Raw genomic sequence first — 21,826 nt, 5'->3', positions numbered from 1 at the left:
GCTACATGAAGAAGAATTAGAATGAAAAAGGTGTGCTGGAGGCCTCTGCCCAGGCATACTTAAAAAAAAAAACAACCTCATCAGACAAGGGATCTGTACACACAGCAATGAGTTAGTCAGTCAAAAATGCTTAAACTCCAGCCTGCTCATTTTAACCACACTTTTTATAGCAAATACAGAATTGCAAATATTTATATGCAAATCTGGGCCTTACTTTTGAATGCATTTTTCATTGGCCCTTATACTAAAGGGGTCAAACAGTGAGGACATGGGGGTGCTTCATGGGGCAGGAAAACACGGGAAACTCCATTCACGGGTCGAGAAGCCCCAAAGACTTCATTTCCTATGAGCATCATGGGCGTTTGGAGTGCATGCGTGCGCACAATGCTGGCGTCTATAAAACTCCTCCTCGACCCGTGCTGCTTGTTGGTGATTTTGGTGTTTGCAGGCACGGGGCGGAGGAGAGCATGGAGGAGAGCCAGAAGGTTAGTTGCTGAGCTTGAAAGGAGGCTGGCGTGTTGGAAACGCTGTGAGGCACGACAAGCTATAGCTGCTATCCCTCCCTTGCTGCATGAGAGGCGAACGCTGATGAGACCGCTGGGTTTCCCCGCTTCAGCGTGAGTTTCTCTTCGCCTGGGGTGGTACCATCCGGCCTGCCCAGGCCTCAGTTAAGTGCCTCAATTTTGTGATTGTGAATGAACAACACGAGGGGGAGGGGAGGGAGAAATACATAGGTGCATGAACGCTGTTGGGGAGAGGAACATTTTTGTTGTATTATTTATTTAATTGTTTTTTTATAACAAGCTTAATACCAGAGTTCAGTTTCCAAGTGCGGATCCGGGATTTAACCTTCTGTTGCTCTGCATGGCCTTGCTTCCAAGACCAGCCTGTTGCCCCTGTGCTATCCTCCGTTGCCCCTGTGCTATCCTCCGTTCACTGTTGTAAGCGCATGAACACTACTGGGGGAAAGAACGTTGCTGGAAGTGTATTAACGCTACTGGGAAGAATGCTGAGTTAAGACATGCTATGGGGGCACGCTACGTTGGTCTGCTGCTGATTGTTATACACATACTGCGTTTTTGGGAGGAGTATGGAGCGGTGGAAATAACTCCTGTGGCAAGCGTTTTCTGGAATTCATTGGGTCAGGTTGCTCAACAATTATTCATGTGCTAAGTGTCATGCCCAAGTTCCTGTTTCTATTTGTGATGTTGCTTTTGTCCAGGTATCTGGATGCTATATGCTTATGTTAGTCACTTAAAAGTTAGGTTATGATTCGGTGAGTGTAAGAATATCACGTGAGCACATTCCTAAATAAGGAGTGTGTTCTACTGAAAAGGGGAGTGTTTTCAGGATTAAGAAACCTAAAAGATTAATAGGGTTGGTCTTGTTATCTCGTGGTCTGTGTTGTGTGTGTTTCTTTCCTTTCAAACCCCACTACCCATCCATTACATGAATCCTAACCCTCTATCCGTTTACCCTAACATCCCCTTCCCCGCATTGGCTGCCTTGAGGTTACCTGTTAGCAAGAATCAGGAGCCTGCGCCAACCAAGGTGGGAGGGGGTCAACTACATTTGGCTTCCGTGGTCAGGACGGAGTTGTGAGATACTTCAGGGGTCTGACACAAACTATCATTGACGCTTCACTGGACCAAAACACTTCCTGTTTAGGATGACTTGCTATTTCCCTAGGTGACAAGCACATTTGAAAAACTGGAAAATTGCAGTTCTGAAACACAACTCCTTATGCAAATTAGCAAATCTAGGTAATGTCCCCAATGTTCGGTTGACTGTGCAATATATGTTGATATTATTACACTGAACAAACAAGTTTCTGAGATGACACATTTTGTTCCAGACTTTTTTAGCACATGATATTCAGGACATAGATTAGATTGTCTGGCTCCCAGTAGCTACTTTTCCAGCTTTTTGTGCCAGGTTTCTTAGCACATTTTCTTCACGGTCATCGCTCTGATTATCTACTTTTGAATTTCCTAAACACTTTGTGGGATTCTGAGATTTGCAGCCATTTGAACTGAGAATCGATAAAATAATGGATTATCTTGCCAATATACTATCCTTCATATCTGAACATATTCTAGCCTAGTGTCTGTGTTATGTATGTTTGTGTGTAATATAAGCACACACCCCATATCCCATGCCACCCCAAACAAGTGTTAGCAGTGACCCCTGTTTCCAATGTACTTTTAACTTGAATAAGGGCAACCTAACTTACCTAAACAGACAAGAATCCTGATTTCTACAATGTTGGAAAGGAGAGCAAAATATTGGTCCTAATAACCATATTTGTCTGGCTACTATAAGTGGGACGTGGGGGGAGAGGGGAGTTTAGACCAGCTCTACAAAGGTATTCTTGGAGCATTTGCTTTTTAGACCAGGAATGAAATGTTGGTCTGAAGAATTTTGGGAAAAGAATTCTCTACATTCCCTAGTGGGGGGTTTAGGAGGGACAGATACATAGCAACAGGCCATTAAGGTATTGGGTATCAAGGGTTCTTCTTCATGGACAAATGGGGGATACCATGTCTCATCCAATGAAGTCATACCATCACCCGGTAGTTGTCTCCTCCCATGTGATCCTCCCTCATATAAATGCCCCCAGGATCAGGTAGCGGCTGCCACCCCCTGGCCACATGGGTGGAGGTTACTGCCGGGGAATCCATGATGACTCCATTGGACTAATCACATTTCCCAGAAATTGCTAGTAAACTGTAAGTATTTGTAAATGGTACTTTAGTAGAATGTAAAAACAATACGTGATATCAATAAGGATGAGACGTACAGTTTACTGTACGTACAGTTGCGTATATACACAGTGTTGTATAGTATGTAAGCATGCTATGCATTATTAATATACTGTTATATTAACTACACCTTTTAAGTATAAAACACAACAATATTAATACACATACAAACAAATGTATACAGGAGAAGTTCTAATATTGCAGTAAGAAAGTAGAATGATTAGTTTACATTTATCAGAATATACCGTACAGTTTACAGTACAGATATGTTCACTTACTTGTAAATACAGAAATGTATGAAAGCAAGCTACTGTTGTGTCATGTGCTAAGTGTCATGCCCAAGTTCTTGTTTCTATTTGTGATGTTGCTTTTGTCCAGGTATCTGGATGCTATATGCTTATGTTAGTCACTTAAAAGTTAGGATATGATTCGGTCAGTGTAAGAATATCACGTGGGCAAATTCCTAAATAAGGAGTGTGTTCTGCTGAAAAGGGGAGTGTTTTCAGGATTAAGAAACCTAAAAGATTAATAGGGTTGGTCTTGTTATCTCGTGGTCTGTGTTGTGTGTGTTTCTTTTCTTTCAAACCCCACTACCCATCCATTAGGCAGTATTGTTACAATAGTTTGCATATGTACAACATTTTTTGTGTATGATTGCCACTCACTTTTAGAGGTTTCCTACATTAAATTGCATAAGCGCCTTCACAAAACATTATGACTTAGTTGTTTTAGAATATTCGTGTCTATATAAAAGCAGTTCTGTGACAGGTTAACTGTGCTTTTTTTAAATTGTCATTTAGTAACTGCATGTGAAATTTGTTTGAACATTTTAAGATGTTTTTAGAGATGTAAGATGTTTTTAGAGATGTTGACTGTGTACTAACAGGTAGGTACATTTTTTTTTAACTTAATACAGATTTTCAATACTATTGTGATAGAAAGCCATGATTCTATTAAAGACACAGAGGCAAACTATTATGCTGAAATCTGCACTTTACTTCCCAAGCAGCTTAAAAAACGCCAAAAAACGTCAGACCATAATAACAAACAATAAAATGAACTACAATTCCCATGAACATGAAGTGATTTTGTAGTTTGTTGATCATTGATTCCTGTTTCCACATGACTTCTTATATCCAATATAACAATTCTTGACTTCCTTCCGTCCTTGTTCTTTGCTGCTCGAGCAGAAAATAAGTGAAACTTTTATTACTAATTCTGTATTGTGAATTTGTAATTCAGGGGACTTGATGGTATGTGTTACAGCGTGTCACTTGATCGTTGATGTGTCACGTGACTGCCAGAACGCAAGCAATGCAACAGATGTTGGAACCATATTCGTCGTGGTCCGTCTGTGACCCGCCATGGTGCTGCCATGAACGCAGACCTGTCTTGGTGAGCTGCCACGGGGACTCAGAAACCTGGCTGCACCTCAGAGGGAGTAATTTAAGTGGGGATCACCTGATATATATATATCTAAACAAACATTATTATCATTTATTACTATTATTAATTTGCATTTTTAAAGCGCTCACACAGCTCGCGGGCATCGAGGCGCTGTTACAGGAATTGTTTGTTTTAATTGCGTAGTTGTTTGTCTTAGTTGCGTATTTATAATGCGCTTAAATACCCAGAGGTTTCTAAACGCAGACCCGGGGTTCGAACCTGTGTTGCTTCGTGTCGTCTTGCTTCCAAAGCAAGCACGTTAATAGAAAGTATATAAATATAAATAACTAAAGGAGCTGTACAAAATAAGAGCATCAATAAGCATAGGAACAGGCAACTCGTGTTAATAGCACCTCTTGGCAGAACACAAGGTTCATAAAATAAAACACAAAAACGTACGTGCGTAATATAGAGCATTATTTTATGCGGTATGTCTTAAATTGTGGCATTTTAATTTTGCAGGTTTGTTGCTGCATTAATTTCTCAGCCGCACATTTGATGCTGCCTAGAGAGGAGTTTGTACATTCCATGTTGATAATGGTGTGCCAGCAGTGGGCACCATTGAATGGCAGGTAGGGAGTGGAGTGGCAAAAGGGACCCAAGGCCAAAGCGTGTATGTATGTGTATGTAGGGACCAATGTAGAAGAGACTGAGTTGTGAGGGAGCATTAGCAGAGGGGGGCCTTCTTTTTGGTTCGGAGGGGGGTTACAGAAGTCTGTGAGTCCCGAGGCCCTGCTTCAGGGCTAATCAGTTATTTTTAGAAGGTGCAGTTCAGGGGAGGTGAGGAGCTTGATTCTTTAGGCCTCCAACCCTCTATCTTACTGCCACTTCTGACTATTATCTAGCCCCTCTCATTCCGGGCCATTTAAACAGGTTCCTCAGCCACCTATCACCCACCCGGGAACACCTGCCACAAACAGAAGGAGACAGCACAAGTGGAAGGAGACAGCACAAGTGCATGATGACAGCACAAGTGGAAGGTGGCAGCACACGTGGAAGGTGGCAGCACACGTGGAAGGTGCCAGGACAATTGGAAAAAGACAGGACAATTGGAAGGAGCCAGCACAAGTGGAAGAAGCTAGCCCAAGTGGAAGGTGGCAGCACAAGTGGAAGGTGGCAGCACACGTGGAAGGTGGCAGCACACGTGGAAGGTGGCAGCACACGTGGAAGGCGGTAGTACGAGTACAAGTAGCCTCTAAAGTGGAAGGAGATGGCACAAGTGGAAGGTGATTGCACAAGTGCATGATGGCAGCACATGTGGAGGGTGACTACAAGTCGAAGGAGGCAGCACAAGTGGAAGGAGACAGCACAAGTACAAGTTGCCTCTAAAGTGGAAGGAGATGGCACAAGTGAAAGGTGACAGCACACGTGGAATGAGGCTGCACAAGTGCAGGTTGCCTCTAAAGTGGAAGGAGATGGCACAAGTGAAAGGTGACAGCACACGTGGAGTGAGGCTGCACAAGTGCAAGTTGCCTATAAAGTGGAAGGAGATTGCACAAGTGCATGGTGACAGCACACGTGGAATGAGGCTGCACAAGTGCAAGTTGCCTCTAAAGTGGAAGGCGATGGTACAAGTGCATGGTGACAGCATTCCCAGGGAAAGAGTTCACTAAGTGGCGAGAGACCACACAGGGTGTAAAAGAGGTGAGCATGGAGGAAGGCGGCATATTGCAGAGGAGGGAGGCAGGAGGCAAGGTGATTTCTGGGATTACTAAAAGATGTAGGGATAGTGACAATAGGGTGCATTGTTATTAACCCTTTGACTGCCTTTAGAACGTATGTATATATATTTAAATAAGGTGGTCCTGTTTTGAATTTAGCACATATCCAATGGTCCTAAAATAGCAACGATGCTACAATCTGTGTGCCCCCAAGTGCCCGCGGGCAAACCCTTTTTCTTTGGGGTGCACCAGTCTGCTCCCTGGGTACCGGGGTTGGCTAGCAGTGTTTGGCAAATCACTGATTAAGAGGCTGGTGATGAGCAGTCAGCAGTGCATGAGGGAGGGAGGGGTAGGCCAGGCCACTTCGTAATGGGTGGAGCATTTCTGGCTGCACAGGAGGGAAATGCCAGAGGCTGAGGCAGGGATGGGGGTGGAACAGGATTTATTTACCTTTTTGGGACAGTAAGTCCTAAAATTGCAAGCCTAACAAAACGTAAATCATACCATTTCTTCCTAAATCAAAATACTTCCATGCTTTAAATGCTACCAATCGTTTTGGGGGGAAAAACAACCTTCATGACCCAAAAAGTGGAAGTCAATTGTTGGGTAAAAAGTAGCAATTGTCGGAGAAGGGAGAACTCCGCAAGGCATTCAGGAAAATAAAAATACTAGGAACTTCTGAGGCTCCATGACTTCTACTTATGGTTTCGTTTCCGGGCACCCATATGTTTGGACGTTTTTTTTCTTTCTTTCTGGGCTTAAAAACATATAAATGGGTTTGTCAGAGCGCTGCCCCACCCAGGCATGGCAAGTAGTGGCTTCTCCCGTACAGGAAGCTCAGGGCCCTGCCCTCCCCGGGCCCAGCCCCTCCCGGGCTCTGTACAGAACATTCCTGTGTGCGTGCGCCCAGCAGGATGTGACTCACAAACACGCCGCTGGGCTTTCTGGGAAGTGCAGGCAGGGCAAAGCCAGAGTTCAATGATAAGTAGGTTTTCTGAGTCGACTTCAGAAGCATCTAGGGCGATATATGACAGAAACTTTGCACAGGTGCAAGTACAGTTAGCACTAGAGCAAACGTTGCTAAGTTATGTCATGTTAGGTACATTTAAGCCCCGCACTGCTACCACCCAGGGGCAGTCTCCAGGGTCATGCGCAAAAATGCATTTTCTTTCAATGCATGTTTGCACTAGCGCAAAGTGCTAGGACGAGGGACAATACTGCCCTGGTACAAAAATGCATTGGAACAAGAGGTCAGCCATGCCAGAGCCTGATCAGTGATACCCAGATTATCACGGAGACGGTTGAGCAGGATGGTGTGGTTGACCGTGTCGAAGGCAGAAGTGAGATCAAGAAGAATTAGGACAGAGGGAATGTTAGAATCAAGGTTGGAGAGCAGGTCTTCACGGATATTGAGGAGAGCAGTTTCCATGCTTCTGGCCGCTCTGAAGCCAGACTGGTGGTCATGGAGACAGCAAACAGAATCTGAATGAAGGTTAAGCTGAAAGATGGTCAGCTTTTCCAGGAGTTTGCCCAGAAAGGGGGTAATGAAAATTGGGCGATAGTTTGCCGGACAGGAAGGATCAGCTGTGTGTTTCTTGAGAAGATGCACAAGGGAGTGCTTCAGAGGGGATGGGAAGGATCCTGAGGCAAAAGAGTGGTTGCAAAAATCAGCAAGGGCAGGAGCGAGGGTGTCAATGTGGTCCTTGATTGTTATGGAGGAATCAGGGATGAACCTGTTTTGACGAGGCTTTCATAGATCGGACTTGTCTAGCGACCTCGTCAGGGGAGAAAATAGGAAAGGAAGAGAAGGATGGTGGAGGGGTGGTTAAAGGGGGGTCTGCAAGCACAGACTGAGAAAGAATAGGAGGGGGAGGGGAGGCGAAGGTGGACAGGATGTCCTGGGTTTTAGAGATAAAGTGCGGACAGAGAGTCGGCATTGCCTTTGGAGCAGGCAACAGGCCAGTTTGTCAGAGGATGAGCAAGAAGACCTCCATTTCCTCTCAGCCGCCCTACACTTACGTTTAAGTTTAGCTAGGTCAGAATCATTCCAGGAATTGCACTTGGCTTTGGACTTCAAGCGGATCCTCAGGACAGGGGCAAGAGCATCAGAGATAGAAGAGTAGAGAAGGGACAGGGTTGTGTCGGGGTGTGGGTCAGCCAGGGGAGGAGGAGGGGGAGAGAAGGTGGCAGCGAAAGCCTCAGCTGACACACGCTTCATAGGTCGGATGTCCGAGAAGGTAAGTGGAAGTGTTGGGGTGTGGTTGGCTTGGGGAGAAGAGAGTGAGAGATGAGAGGAGAGGAGGCAGTGGTCACTCCCGGAGAGAGGAGTGGTCAGAGTAATAGAGAGGGGGAGGCCAGGGGAGATCAAGACATCAAGTGTGTGTCCTGCAAAGTGTGTCGGGCAAGAGGGGAGGATAGAGAGGGAGAGGGTATCGCAGAGGTTGCGAAAGAGCAGCGATGAGGGACAGTGAGAATCGAGGTGAATGTTGAGGTTACCAAGGAGGAGGAGTTGAGTGGTTGAGGCCAGGAGGGAGGAGGAGAGGTCGGCCCACTCAAGAGAGAAAAGAGGTGATTTGCCCGGGGGGCCGGTAGAAAGTAGCAACAGTAAGAGTGGCTAGGAGAGAGTGAGAGCCTGTAGACAAGGCATTCAAAAGAGGAGTAAATCTGAATGGGAATGATAGTGGCAGGAATCCACTCAGGAAAGATCAGGGCTACGCCCCCTCCAGGTCGAGTGGATCTGGATGCGGAGAGGATCTTGTAGCCCTCAGGGAGTAGAGTGTCAAAGCTTATGACAGAGCTGGCCGTGAACCATGTTTCCGTAAGACTGAGGACATCAAGGTCCAGTTCTTCAAGGAGGTGGCAGATGTCAGAGGCGTGCTTGACAGCCGAGCGAGAGTTGAAAGTGGCAAGATGAAGAAGGTTGCTGGCCTTAAAGACCTTCAGGGGAGGGGTACAAATCAGACATACGCCCTGCGGAGTTGTGGAGGTAGCCTGAAGAGTGGCAGAGGAGGAGGAAAAAGTGGCTAAGGTAGAGGAGACAGGACAAAGCACAGAGATCATATGGGGGGTCCATAGATCTGGCGAAGGAACAACAAAGAGGATGTCGGTGAGGGTCTGTCTGGAAGAGGCGCTGGTATAGGTATCAGCGACGAGGAGTCCAGGGCTGGAGGCCAAGATATCCTTTTTAAATTTCTTTTTTCCAGTGAGAAGGGGAGGGTAGTTTTAGTGAGAAGGGAAGGGTAGTTGATAGAGAAGCAGTTGGAATAGATGGGAGAAACAGAAAGCACCATGAGTGGAAATGAGAAGAGGCAGAGGGAGGAGTAAGCAGTATTGAACAGTCACTGGGCTAGCAGGTTACAATCAATGGCCAAAAGTTAGATGCAGAAATACACTGAAGTTGAACTTTCAAGTAAATGCAAAAATACACCCAAGTCTGTCTTTCAAGTTAAATGGGAGACCAGTAGTTAAGGAATTTAGAGTGGTAGTCAGATGGTAGAGGTGAGTATAGATAGGCTTCACATGAGAGCATGACAGGAAGAGTTGAGTACCCTCCTAGAAGGGATTACAGGTAAATCAAGAAGGGAACTAACCCAAACAGAATATGGTACGAGAGTCCTAGCAGTCCAATAGTCCAGGGAAGCAGCCTCACTGGCAATGAGGGTTTGGCTGTTGCAGAATCTCATGATGCAGCCTGAGAAGCAGACAGAGAAGCTGACAGGGACCTTAGAAAGTAGACCTTTGAAACAGGGGCCGGCTGAAGCCTGCCGGTCCCCCGATTGGCTTGAACACAAAGCAAACAGCCAATCACTGCAGACGATGGAGGGAAGCACTTTAGATACACAGCCTCATGCAAAGAAGGAGGCTAGGCAGCCATGATGGAAAACCTCAATGAGTCAGTGCAATTAAAGCAGCAGAAGGTTAGAACACACTGCCAATGTGCACAGTGTAATTTCAGAAATTAAAATGGTTTGCCAGGTGAAAAAAACACTTTTATTACGAATTTTCATTTTTCTTTTTAAAAGCTTCTTTTTTGTTTCTGGTGCTACATTGGATCACTGTTTCCTGCTGAATACGATTATTGAACAATATACTAAGATTAGGTTGGGATGTCTTGATGTTGCTTTCCGGGATTTGTAGAAAGCTTTTGATTCTTTTTGTGGAAAAAATTAGATAGGCTACTGGTTCCTGCGGGTTTACTTAAATTAATCCAACTTTTAAACAATGATACATGTGCGGTCGTAAAATGCCCAGGTTTGGCAAACTACTCTAGGGAGTTTACTACAAACAAAGGGGTCAGACAAGAATGCCCCTTGGCCCCATTATAGTTCATTTTGTTTCCATCAGAGTTTGACCCACCTAATTTATTAGCAAGGACTAACCCCCCGGCTATAAATGGGACAAAATATTGGGAATTAATGTACACATCGATGATATGGCTCTGCTTGATCTAACACACAGGGGTCTTCAAGAGTCTTTACATTACGCAACTATGTTTTTTTACGGAGCATAGTCTCGAATTGAACCTGGAAAAAACAATTTGGTAATCCAAAAAGAAGTTTTTATGGGCAATACATAATGTAAGTATTGCAGTGGTCAAGACTTACAATTATTTAGGAATTCTGTTCAATCAGAGTGGCTCCTGGTCCGATCATATTAAAAGTACGCTAGAACGAGCTAAAACGGGCCTTAGAGGGTTGATATGTTTCTACTATAAGTATGGGGCAAGAGAGTGGATAAATGCTTAAGGGTCATGGAAATCAAAACACACACATCTGTATTGTATGGGTGTGAAATATGGGGCCACTCCAACTGTACAAGGCTGGGTGTGGTGCCGAATGAATTTTTAAGGGACATATTAGGGATTGACTCTAGTGCACCAGGGGATGCTTTACGAGCAGAACTTGGCGTTAATAGTATAGCAGTTCTAGAGGAGCGTATGTTTTTGGAATTTTATCTTAAGACCAATACATTTGATACCCCATTAGGCGAAATGTAGTTCAGGGAATGCACTCGTCTCCAGCCAAAAAAATATATACATGGTACAATTTTGGAAATAGTTGTATAAATAAGTGGGGCAGTGATCCTAACCAAATTAACTGCCTGACCGATTTGAAGATCGACCTTGGGGACAAGACTATCAGGCTCGAACATGCTAGTATGATGAACCGCTTATACTCTCTCTCATCAATGTCATTTTATGCCGCCTTGAGTAAGAGTATCTATAAAAGAGGTGCTGTAAGCTCCTTGAAATACAGCTAGTAAGTCTTGGCTGGGCGGCCGTAAAGAATGTTCCTGTGGGATGGGATACGAGGAGAATATACTCCACGTTTTATTAATAGGCCCCCACCTGATTACCCTAAGAAGACAATGGGCCTCATTCTAAGTGTGCCAGTCTGGAAACAACGGTACCAGAAAGCTTACTGGCACCGTTGTTTCCGGACCGGCACACTACAACTCTGCCGGGTGGAACGACACCCGCCTGCAGTGTTTTCACGGGAGCACCGACATTGTTATCAATAATGCCGGTGCTCCTGTGTCCCCATTCCCATTGAGTCCTATCGGACTCTATGGGAATGGGGATTAATAAAATTACAGGCGCCTGATTTCCCGGCCGCCGGATTTGGAATAGCTCGGTGGCACTGGGAAGTCAGGTGCCGGTAATTTGTTACGGGTCCAGCAGCAACCCGCCGGTAGCATCGGCAGGGTTACCGCCAGACCCGTAGTGAGGCCCAATGTTTTAAAAATGATTTTGTTAAGTTTGGTATTCCATATATTTTTTAAGCGATGTCTCTATTTATGGATTGGAATGATTTAAATGTTATATCTGATGTCTGTATTTTTGTAAAGGAAGGTCTCAAAATGTATGGCAGACCATTTTTAAAATAAGGTTTATGGTTTTAAATAAATATTTACATGCAATGTATTGATGTTTAATGATTGTTAATGGCTAAAGCTGAATAAACCTTAACTGCTACTACTACTCTCTTTCATACACCTCAGCTCAGGATGGTATGCCTCGCTGCCTATCCCGTGCAGAGGCTGGCAGAATGCTAGACTTCCTCCAGGATACCTTGCTGTAAACATTCTATTTTCTTTATTTGTGACTTATGCTCACCAGATACAATACGACTCTCTTTAGGGCACCTTGGAACAGAATGGGGGAGGGAGGTCCAAAGGACGCAGAAATAAGGGAGGGACAGAGGAATACAGAAATCACACCCCCCTGTGATCACACATCTACAATCCAGACATTCATGAATGCAAAGCAGGCAATAAGAAACAGTGGGTGTAAAGCAGTGTCATATAGCAGCAAAAACATGGATGGGCAGTTTCCCTTCGTGATGGAACTGTTCCAGAGGTTTCCATTTCTGAAATCTGGAGGGATCTTTTGGGTTTTCAGCTGTGGCCAGAGTGCATGGGCCTTCTGTGAACCTTAGTCTAGAGTTAATGAGTAATTACTGTTTTATGGTAGTGATCGGTCACAGATCCATTACGGTGACCATCTCAGTATCCTTCGGGGATGGTAGTTCTTCATGGTGTCAGACAGGCATTTGGGTCCCTTCTTCCAAAATGCTTTAGGGTTAAGGAACAATGTGGTACGGGTAATATATGTTTCCACAGAAAGCCAGCAAAGTGTTTTTGGTTCTGGGGTGGCAGGATCCTTGGCTTTACCCCAGGTTATACCCGTTTCCTTGTTCATGACTCAGTGATTTCTTGACTAGAAACCCTCAAATTCGGGCAGGGTCAGAGTTTGCATAATTTCAATTTTATTCATGATATTTATGAAAGAGGGGATCTTTGTGCAAGTGGACGGGAAAGTGGGCATTCTTGGACACAGTATTTACCTGACGGTTCAATGCGGCTTCCATGTCAAAGATGAAACCTAGGTGTTTGGTGGTTACCTCTTAGTTTGGGAGGGGTACATGGTGATTCCAGCCATTCTCGGGTAGACGAAGTTCGCGCATTTTCTAACCTATTTAAGTGTTGTCTTCATTTAAGCAGGGAGTATTTTTAAACATCGGTTATGGACTTTGGATCCACACTTTGACATCCGGGCCCTATCTTTGTTGCATAGTCAATGTAAACCAGCAACTGGGCATCATCTGGCCAGAGATGTAACTTATAGTGCGAGCCTAGACTAGCTATGGCATCTGCCAGTGGTGGGACCCAATGCCTTAAGCATCCAGGGGGCGAGCGTAGCGTTCTGGGGGACTCTGCATGCAAGTCTGTGAGTTTTGGAATACAAATGACCAAGCTGAACTTAGGTAGCGCAATCATGGTGGAAAGAGTCCACCCATTTCAGAAGGAATCGCCCAATGCCCGCTGAGTACTAAATACACGAAATGACAGTCGTGTGGTTCCTTGTATCGTATATTGCCGACAGGTAGAATCAAACCGTTTCTTGGTTAGAGTCAAAAGCTTTAATTCTCTCTTCATCGATATTAATAAGGGTGGTCTCAGAGCTCCTGGCGGGTGGAAGTCGGACTGCGTATCGCGGAAAAGACCATTTGTTTCAAAGACATTTTGTAGTTGATCATCTCTGCTTTATATAGAAATGTACCCGTAAAGGGAAGATTTGAGATTGGATGGTCATTTCACAGCTCTAAGAGATCAACGTAAGTTTCTTCTAGAAAGGGGAAAAAAATGTTTTCTTTAGTTCTGTTGAGAACAGGTTGTGGAGCATTGGTGAGTTATAGATCTGTGAAATCCTTAGGGCGATGGATGTGATTAGTTCTTTTATCAATGAGCCTGGCAAGGCCCCTGCTGAGGAGGTCTTCATTGATTTCACAGTTTTGGTCACCTCATGTACAGAGATGAGTTTGAATGAGCGGAAGCAGTTCAGCGTTGGACCAATCGCAGATTCATAGCGGGGGAATGGATAATGGTTTCAATGAACAAAAGCATTGTCTCTTCGAAGAATGGTGCCCATGTATCAGTCCGATTCATATTATCTTTATCTGGAAGGTTGAGGAAGAACCATGATCAAATCAAAATCAAAACATATCAAGCACCAGTCATCAAAATAAAACAACACTAATCATTACGTCACAACAAAAAAACTAAAACAAGTCAACAAAAGAACTAAGAGGAGTGAGCCACGTATGACAGCATTATGCAACATGGCAGTGCTTCCTTAATACACGAGCATGTTCAATAAAGGAACACAAGACAAATGCTGTGTATCTGTCTCGAAGCGGTAATGCATATTTTTCAGCAGCTATGATTTTTCTCAAACAAAGACCCCTCAGGGCTGAAATTGGGTATTTCCTCCTTAGACATGAACGTATAGGACAAAAAAATACAAAATGTGTTAAGTCCTTACCAATGGTACCATCACAAATACAGGTTACGGAGCATATAGTACAGCCAGTGTCTTGCCACAAAGCCAAGTGAAAGGCAGTTGGTACTACCATTAAACAACACAGTGGTGAGGTTTAGTAAAGCAGCTCATGTAGACAATCCATACAATGGGCTAAGCCAAGCTCAAGGTAATGACTGAGCACTTTCCATGCTCGATATTTGCCCGCTGTTCATTCTTGTGGAAAGTATACACTATTGCTAACGTTTTCAGGTCCGTAGCCACAGCGACAGCAAGATCTGAGAAAGACCCAGGTTGGCCAATTCACTTTTGACATAATGGCCCTCATTAGGACTCCGGCACTAAACCATGGTGTTCTTAGCACCATGGTCCATCCCGGAGTCCGCCATGGAGAAAGGGGGAATTACCACCCCATTCCAAGGTTGGTGGCGGGGCGGTAATTCCCCCTTTCTCCATGGCCCTTGCCCATTCCCATTTTTGCCCCACAGGGCTCAATGGGAATGGGGAAGGCGGCAATTATGGTACCGCAAATTGCCGTACCGTAATTGCCATCAAGGTCCCTTTGCGGGTCCCTACTTTAACGGCTGGTCCAGACCAGCCGTTCAGGTCGGGAGCCGCAAAGGGACCTCATAGTAAGTTGTTAAGGGGTTAACGGCACCGCAGCCTTTTACGGCACCGTTAACCCCTTAACGCCAGGGTCCTAATGAGGCCCAATGTATCCATGTGCCGGGCAAGCCAACATCTGATTCCACCAGAGCTTGTATGAGCCATTCAGTTTAGCTGTCAGTTCTTGAGTCGGGCTACTGGTGGATGCCGTCAGGGTAAGGCTAATGTGTTGGTTGGTGGATTCCCTGTGGATTTTGTGGAGTTCTTTACAAGTGTTGGGTGTCTCTGAAATTCTTTTGGCAAAATATTTGTCAATTTTTCATTGAGCAGTCCAATGACAGCCACAGGCATGCATTTCACAGGAAAGGTCCGCTGCGGGGGTTTTGAATTTCCATAATTTCTTTACTAATTTCCTGCCTTTTCTTTTCAGTAAGGCAATGTTGTTGAACCATTTTTTTCTGGGCTTAAGAATAGTTTGGGGTTTCTTTATTCTTAGCAGTATGGGATTTCAAGGACTCTTACTGTACCTGAGTGTACCGCGTTATGGAAAGTGGTGGGATCGGAATTGGGCCTGCCGAGGGTAGGGGTCTTTGACAGCACCTCTGGTGTCTTCAGCTGTAATTTCCTTCAATGGCATAATGGGATTATGAGGACAATGGGACAGTTATTCAGATCAATGTGGGTCCTAACAGTCATGTGTTAGCTGCAGCGCTGGAAATAGAAATGATAAACTGTGGGATCCCACCAGCCACTGTTAGGAGCACGTGCTGGGGTTGTAAATTAAGGTGAGGGATACTTGTCTCAGCACCTGCCCACCCCGTAATTAAACATTAACATTTCAGGAGATATTTACATGGTCACCAACATGACCCATTCCAATCTAGAAGTGCTTATCCAGTTCTGTTTTTTTCTTTGCATGGAAGCAGTGGAACTACAAGTCACGGAATGCAAAGAAGAAAACAGGACTGGATAACCAGAGGTTTAGATCACCCGGGATTAGATGTTTGCCTCCACATGGAAGGAGGTCATGTGATGTTTGCATGTGATGCTTGTGTTGTGGTCAAGGGAGAATCGGCCTCAAAGCATTCTTTCAAGGACAAGTAATGGGTGACCGAGAGGAAGATACAGGATTACGACCTAGTTCCACCTTCAGCTCCAATGAGAACCAAATACCAAGAGGTATCGTCTCCTTTGAAAGAAGTGTCTTCCAAGAGATATCGAAGCTTAAAAAGACAAAACATCAGACGAGAAACAATTTATCGAATAGGGAAGAAGCAGCATTGTAAGCCCTGAGTGAAAACAGCGAAATTGTCATAAAACCTGCAGATAAAGAAGGCAGCGTCGTCATCCAATACATTGAGCAGTACAAAAGTATGGTGCAAGACTTGCTTGGGAGCAATGATAACTACAAAAAACGAAGAAAAGACCCGACAGATGACATTGCTCATGAGATAGAGGAAAGAACAAATTTTGCCAACCTAAATTAGTCGATTACCAAAAATGAATTGAACTACTTATAACTCACAAGGCAGAACGCCTGTATTTTACACCCTACCCAAGATATATTAATACTCTAGCAATCCACCTGTGAGACCGATTGTTTTGGGTTGTGGCTCAATGCTTGAGCCACTATGCAAACTCATTGACCACACTCTGAAACCGCTAAGTCAAAAAAACACTTCCTATTTGAGAGACACAATGAGCATGATCAAACACTTTGAGGACACTCCTTTAGATCCTGACACACAACTCCTGGTAACAATGGATATAAAAGCACGCTATACCAGTATCCTTCACGAAGCAGCACAAAAGTGCATCCAAGACCACCTGACCCATCACATGACGCAAGACAGGGTACCGGTCAACTTTATTGTGGAACTGTTGACGAAAGCCTTGTCCAAGAACTTCTTCCTCTTTCAGGATTCATACTATCTGCAGACATGCAGCACTGCAATGGGGGCAGCTTTTGCCCCGAGTTTGGCGATTATATGGCAGCATATGAAGAAATACATGTATTTATTAACACCAATCTGTTCCAACAAAGGATTAAGAAGTGGAAATGCTACATAGACGATATTGTCTTTATCTGGCAGGGGAACCTCAATGCCCTACAAGAATTTAATCAATGGCTGAATGGTAGGATCCCAGAAATACAATTCACTATGAGCAGTAAGTAGCTCGTGCTCCATTAATTTCCTTCATCTAACTATTGGCCACAAAGAGGGCAAACTAACATGTACTCTACAAAAAAGCACGGAGAGAAACATGCTGCTGCACTTTGACAGTCACCATCCCAAGAGCCTCAAGGACAATCTTCCATACAGACAGTATCTGAGGATCCACAGACACTGCTTGGAATGACAAACGACATGCAGATAAACTAGAAGGGAAACTAAAGGCAAGAGGTTATCCCAAGAAACTCCTATAAAATGCCCAAAAAAGAGCAGAATATACCCGAAGAGGATCTCTACTGACCCTCAAGACTAAAGTAGTAAGGAAGACATCCTTACATGTGTTATGACATTTGGCCCAGACACAGAAATAACAAGAGCAATAATTAAGAAATTCTGGCCACTGGTCCAACTAAGTATGCCAGAAGAACCCCTGCCGAGGATGACGCTGAAGAGAGCGAAAAACCTGAAAGAATACTTAACGCATGCACGCATTGGAAAGAAAGAGACAAGTAGCTCCTTATGGGATTTGAGAGAGATTACGGGCCACCACCCGTGTGGGAACTGTACGGTTTGCCGGTTCACGAAGAAAATCGAATCGCTGAAATAGCAGTCAAATAATGGACTCTTAGACACTTTTCTAATTGCAAGACATGCAAAGTGATATACGTAATTGAATATCCTTGTGGCTTACGATATGTGGGGCAGACTACATGCCACGCTAGCAAGAGGATTGGTGAGCACTGCTCGAGAATCAGGTGCAAGGTCCACCCAGCGCCCTTGGTACTCATTTCACAGAGTTCCATCATGGAGCTGATGACTTTGTATGGGGTGGTTGACCTAGTACGAAAAAACACCAACATAAAAAAAGGCATTAACATACAAGGAGGCATGGTGGATATATAAACTGCAAACTAATCTTAATGGCCTTAACAAGATGACACCATGACTGTTTGACAGGTAATGGTCTGACAGAAAGCAGTCAACTGTTGCCATTATGATTGACCATTCTGACACAGACCTGCATGATCACCTTCCGGCCATTACACTCCAGGCAGCACAGCATTTTAGATATGCAGCCTCTGGAATACTAGTATACTCCCCTTACTAGGTTGTAACGCCACTTCTGGGGGGACCTAATCAGCTCCCCTGGGCTACGACCAATACATCCAATACAGGATCTGAGAGCCTTGGTACCCTCTGGGATACCCAGTCCATTGGACGCAATTTCACCTTCCGGTGTTCATCAGGATATGACAGTTACAACATTTCCACTGCACAACTCCCTAGATCCATGCAGATGAGCACCACTGAGAGATAGTCAACCACGCCAATATGGCCGCCATGCATACTGGACACGATTAGGGCTAACATACTGCTGCAATATGCACACGCGTGCCGAAACAGCGGCTTCTTAGGTCCCCTTGGCAACCTCTGTGTCCTTTCATCGGAGCTGCATTCGAAACAGATCACAGACGCACCATCACCCGCACAGGTAACAGGCGAGTTTTGCCTTACAATTTAACCCATGGGGAGACGTGGCATGATTCCCGGTAAGCCGAACACATCGGACTGACCTAGATACTATATCTTTCTTCCAGTATCATGCAATGATACTGATCCATCCCGGGACCTATAGCCAACGAACTAGCCATCACGGGTAGCCGCTCAGTCAGCACCGGGCTATCGAAGTACCTCTATCCAGGTACAAACTATGTTTACAACACCCATCAGACTTTAGAGCTTTACAAGCGGGCGGGCACCTTACTCTCCTTCCTCTTCTGCCCCCAGCCCCCTCACAGGCTATGGCGCACCCCCCGGACCTCCAAGTGTGGTGCTCGTGCAGGTTCCTTAGCCAGCCCCACCACTCCACGATACCTACAAGACACTGGCAGTTGCGAGCACCCTATCAACATGCACTCATAATTATAGCTCCTATAGGGGGCTAGGGGTATTAGTCTAGCCACATGTCACCTCCCCGATTGGTTTATCTATTAATTTCAATACAGTGAGCATTGGGTACCCCGATACTAAAGGTAACTTGCGAGCTGTGTGTTTCCACCGGCCAGTACCTAGGCCCCATTAGTCTACCAACCACAAACAGAGTAACAGGACGCAGTTCCGCCCTAGGGTCAATGCAAGCCCACCACCACGCATAGAGGTCAGTGGATAACACTTACTTATTCTCATTTCCCTTCCATGTTGTTTTAGTTTGCAAGTGAGCAAGCGCACATCTTGAGTAAGCGCATCACAGATAATCAAGTGCTTACCTCTCCCACCTTAGGGGCACCCAATCCAGTCCAGAAGAAGGCAGCAGAAGAGGTTGTTCGCTGCCGAAACGTCTCCAGTTTGGACCAGTATTTACTGCATCTGGCCCCGGACTCCACCGACAGCTAAACACTAGTGATGTCGGCTATAAGATTGGTTACACAGACTATTGTAACAAACATTAGATTACAATAAGCCTTGTGTTTTTGCCACTAATTGGGCACATCAGAGGAGAACAGCGCCTCCACATTACTACATAGATATTCAGACTGGATCCAGGCCCTATAGACACTTGACAGATGTAGAGGCCACCATTAACTGCATGTTCTTTATCGAATGCTTGTTAATGTCACGGGTTGAACACCACCTATGCCGCCCAGTGCACCTGTTGCAGATAGCTTCCTACTTGCTAGGTAAAGATTCCTATAGTAGTAATCTAGCTCAGTGGGTTAACATGTCTGTGGTAGAGATCCCTGTGTAGCGTTAACATCTCAGTGTGACAAACGCCCGATGTTCCATCTTCTAGTGCAGACAGAAGCAATTTATAGTAGTTTAAGTATCTTATAAAAATAGCAGTTTTATCATCACACACCCAAAATGGCCAAAATGATAAAACCAGATGCCTCCCAAAATGGCTGCCTTGTCTGGAGAGGAGACCCCTGGAAACTAAAGCAGAGCAGATTCCCATGGCCATTGAAATGCAGAATGCAGGATAGAAGTGGGAGAGGGAAAGCGTGCAATACATAGAAAGCTCCTGTTGCGATTTGAAGGGCCAATAATCCGGACAGTGGCTCTGTCCTCTTCCTCCTCAAAATTCTAAAAATGCACAGAGGGCTGCAGTTCAGCTCCCTCAAGATTTCACTCCCAGTATTTCAGCCTCCCCTCCCACAAAATCTGAGAAATATTTGTGGACTGCAAGTCCCATGATTCCTCACCATTGACTATGCTGGTTAAGGCTGATGGGAGTTGTAGTTCAAAATATCTGGCGAGCCAAACGTTGCAGATCCATGGCTTAGAGGGCATGCCTTGTCTGTCTATGTGTATGTCTGTACATGTGTTATCCCTTTCAGATGGCCAGAATATTAGCTGCATGTATGAGAGTGTGGGGTGTATTGATTATTTGTTCACTGCTTGTCCTTAGCAATGTATTTACTTGATAAACAAAATTCAGCCCTTTCGTGTTACTTAAAATGGAGTAAAATGGATTGTCCTCTGGAATGAGCACGGTTTCAGCTTCTGCTGGGCGGGTTCATTCGGACGGATAGTCATCATTCATCACATGTCGCGTCGCCATGTACAAAAAACTGCTCTGAAGGTTGTCCCCGATTAGACTGCCTCGAGGGGTTAACGCGCAGTGATCGCGACGTTCAACCGTACGCACGTGGCAGTGATCAATGACGACAGCTGAAAGTTAGAGCATGTCTGTCACTGTTAAGATAGATTTCCAAAATCAACCCTGCGGTTTACATTTTGGGACGCCAATCGGTTATGGTGAACAGGGAGACACTGAGATCTGGCCAAACCCAATCAAGGTAGGTGGCAGAATGCCAGGAGGGCATTGACAGTAGAATAGGGCTAGAATGAGTCAATTAAAAACAACACCAATTATTCCAATTAGACAGGTAAGTACAAAAATATACAATGGATTATTAGGCCTTTAAAATAAAACACTAAGCAAGTAAAACGTCTAGCCAAATATTGTCACACACTTTCTATATAACAGATATATACATTCACCCTTAAGAGAAAGAAGAAAGCTTAAGATTCAATAACCAGTGAAACACAGTTACATATTTAGATGCATAAAATTCAGAATGGCAACTTTAGAGTAACCACATTACAGTTTCCTTAACACTTAAGGATTCCAACCCTAAAATGGTTTGGGGCTTTGTGCCCTAAGGTCATCATTTCAAAAGTTATACTTGTCAGGTAGGTTTACTAAGAGATTGGACGATGCCAGTGGTCATGATTCAAAAGTCAAACAGGTAAGTAAAGTTCAAGTAAGTAAACTCACTCAATACCAGGCACTAGACTAGCCTCCACAGACCAGTCAACAAAAGAGTGATTTATGCAAAGTACATTACACCCAGGTAACCAATGGAGAGCAGGGGGTAGGAACATGTATGTTAATGTACCCCCCCATAATCTGTTTCTACAGAGATCACTGCTGAGGTTCTGGAATCTGTTGCGGACACAGTCTTATGTGCTTGGTCAGGTCGAGGAAGGCCCAGGGTTTGCGGGTGTAGAGATCACTTTTGGGCACAGGATTTCAATTCGGTCAGTCGCTGTGTTTAGGAATATGTTCCAGGCACCTTCCAGCTGAATACCCAAATGAAGAAAAGATGAAAAACTTTCTGATTGCGGTGACCTCAGGGCACCTCTGGGATGCACAGAAGATGGATTACAGTGGAAGCGTCAGAAGCGGCTGCAGCAGCTCTCTGCTGACAATGCGGCTTGACGTCTCTAATGACGTTGTTTGGTCCTTTCCTCTGCTTCCACCTCCTCATTGCTGCGTCAGTGGCTTGTCAACTCTGACGGCTGAAGCTGCAGCGTTTAGGTATTCTGGCATGAGGGTCCCTTTGGCTTTTTGCT

Source organism: Ambystoma mexicanum, chromosome 12, assembly GCF_040938575.1.
Source record: "Ambystoma mexicanum isolate Mex_15411 chromosome 12, UKY_AmexF1_1, whole genome shotgun sequence".
Lineage (NCBI taxonomy): Eukaryota > Metazoa > Chordata > Amphibia > Caudata > Ambystomatidae > Ambystoma > Ambystoma mexicanum.
The sequence above is the reverse complement of the archived record's forward strand: the minus strand, read 5'-3'. Positions refer to the sequence as shown.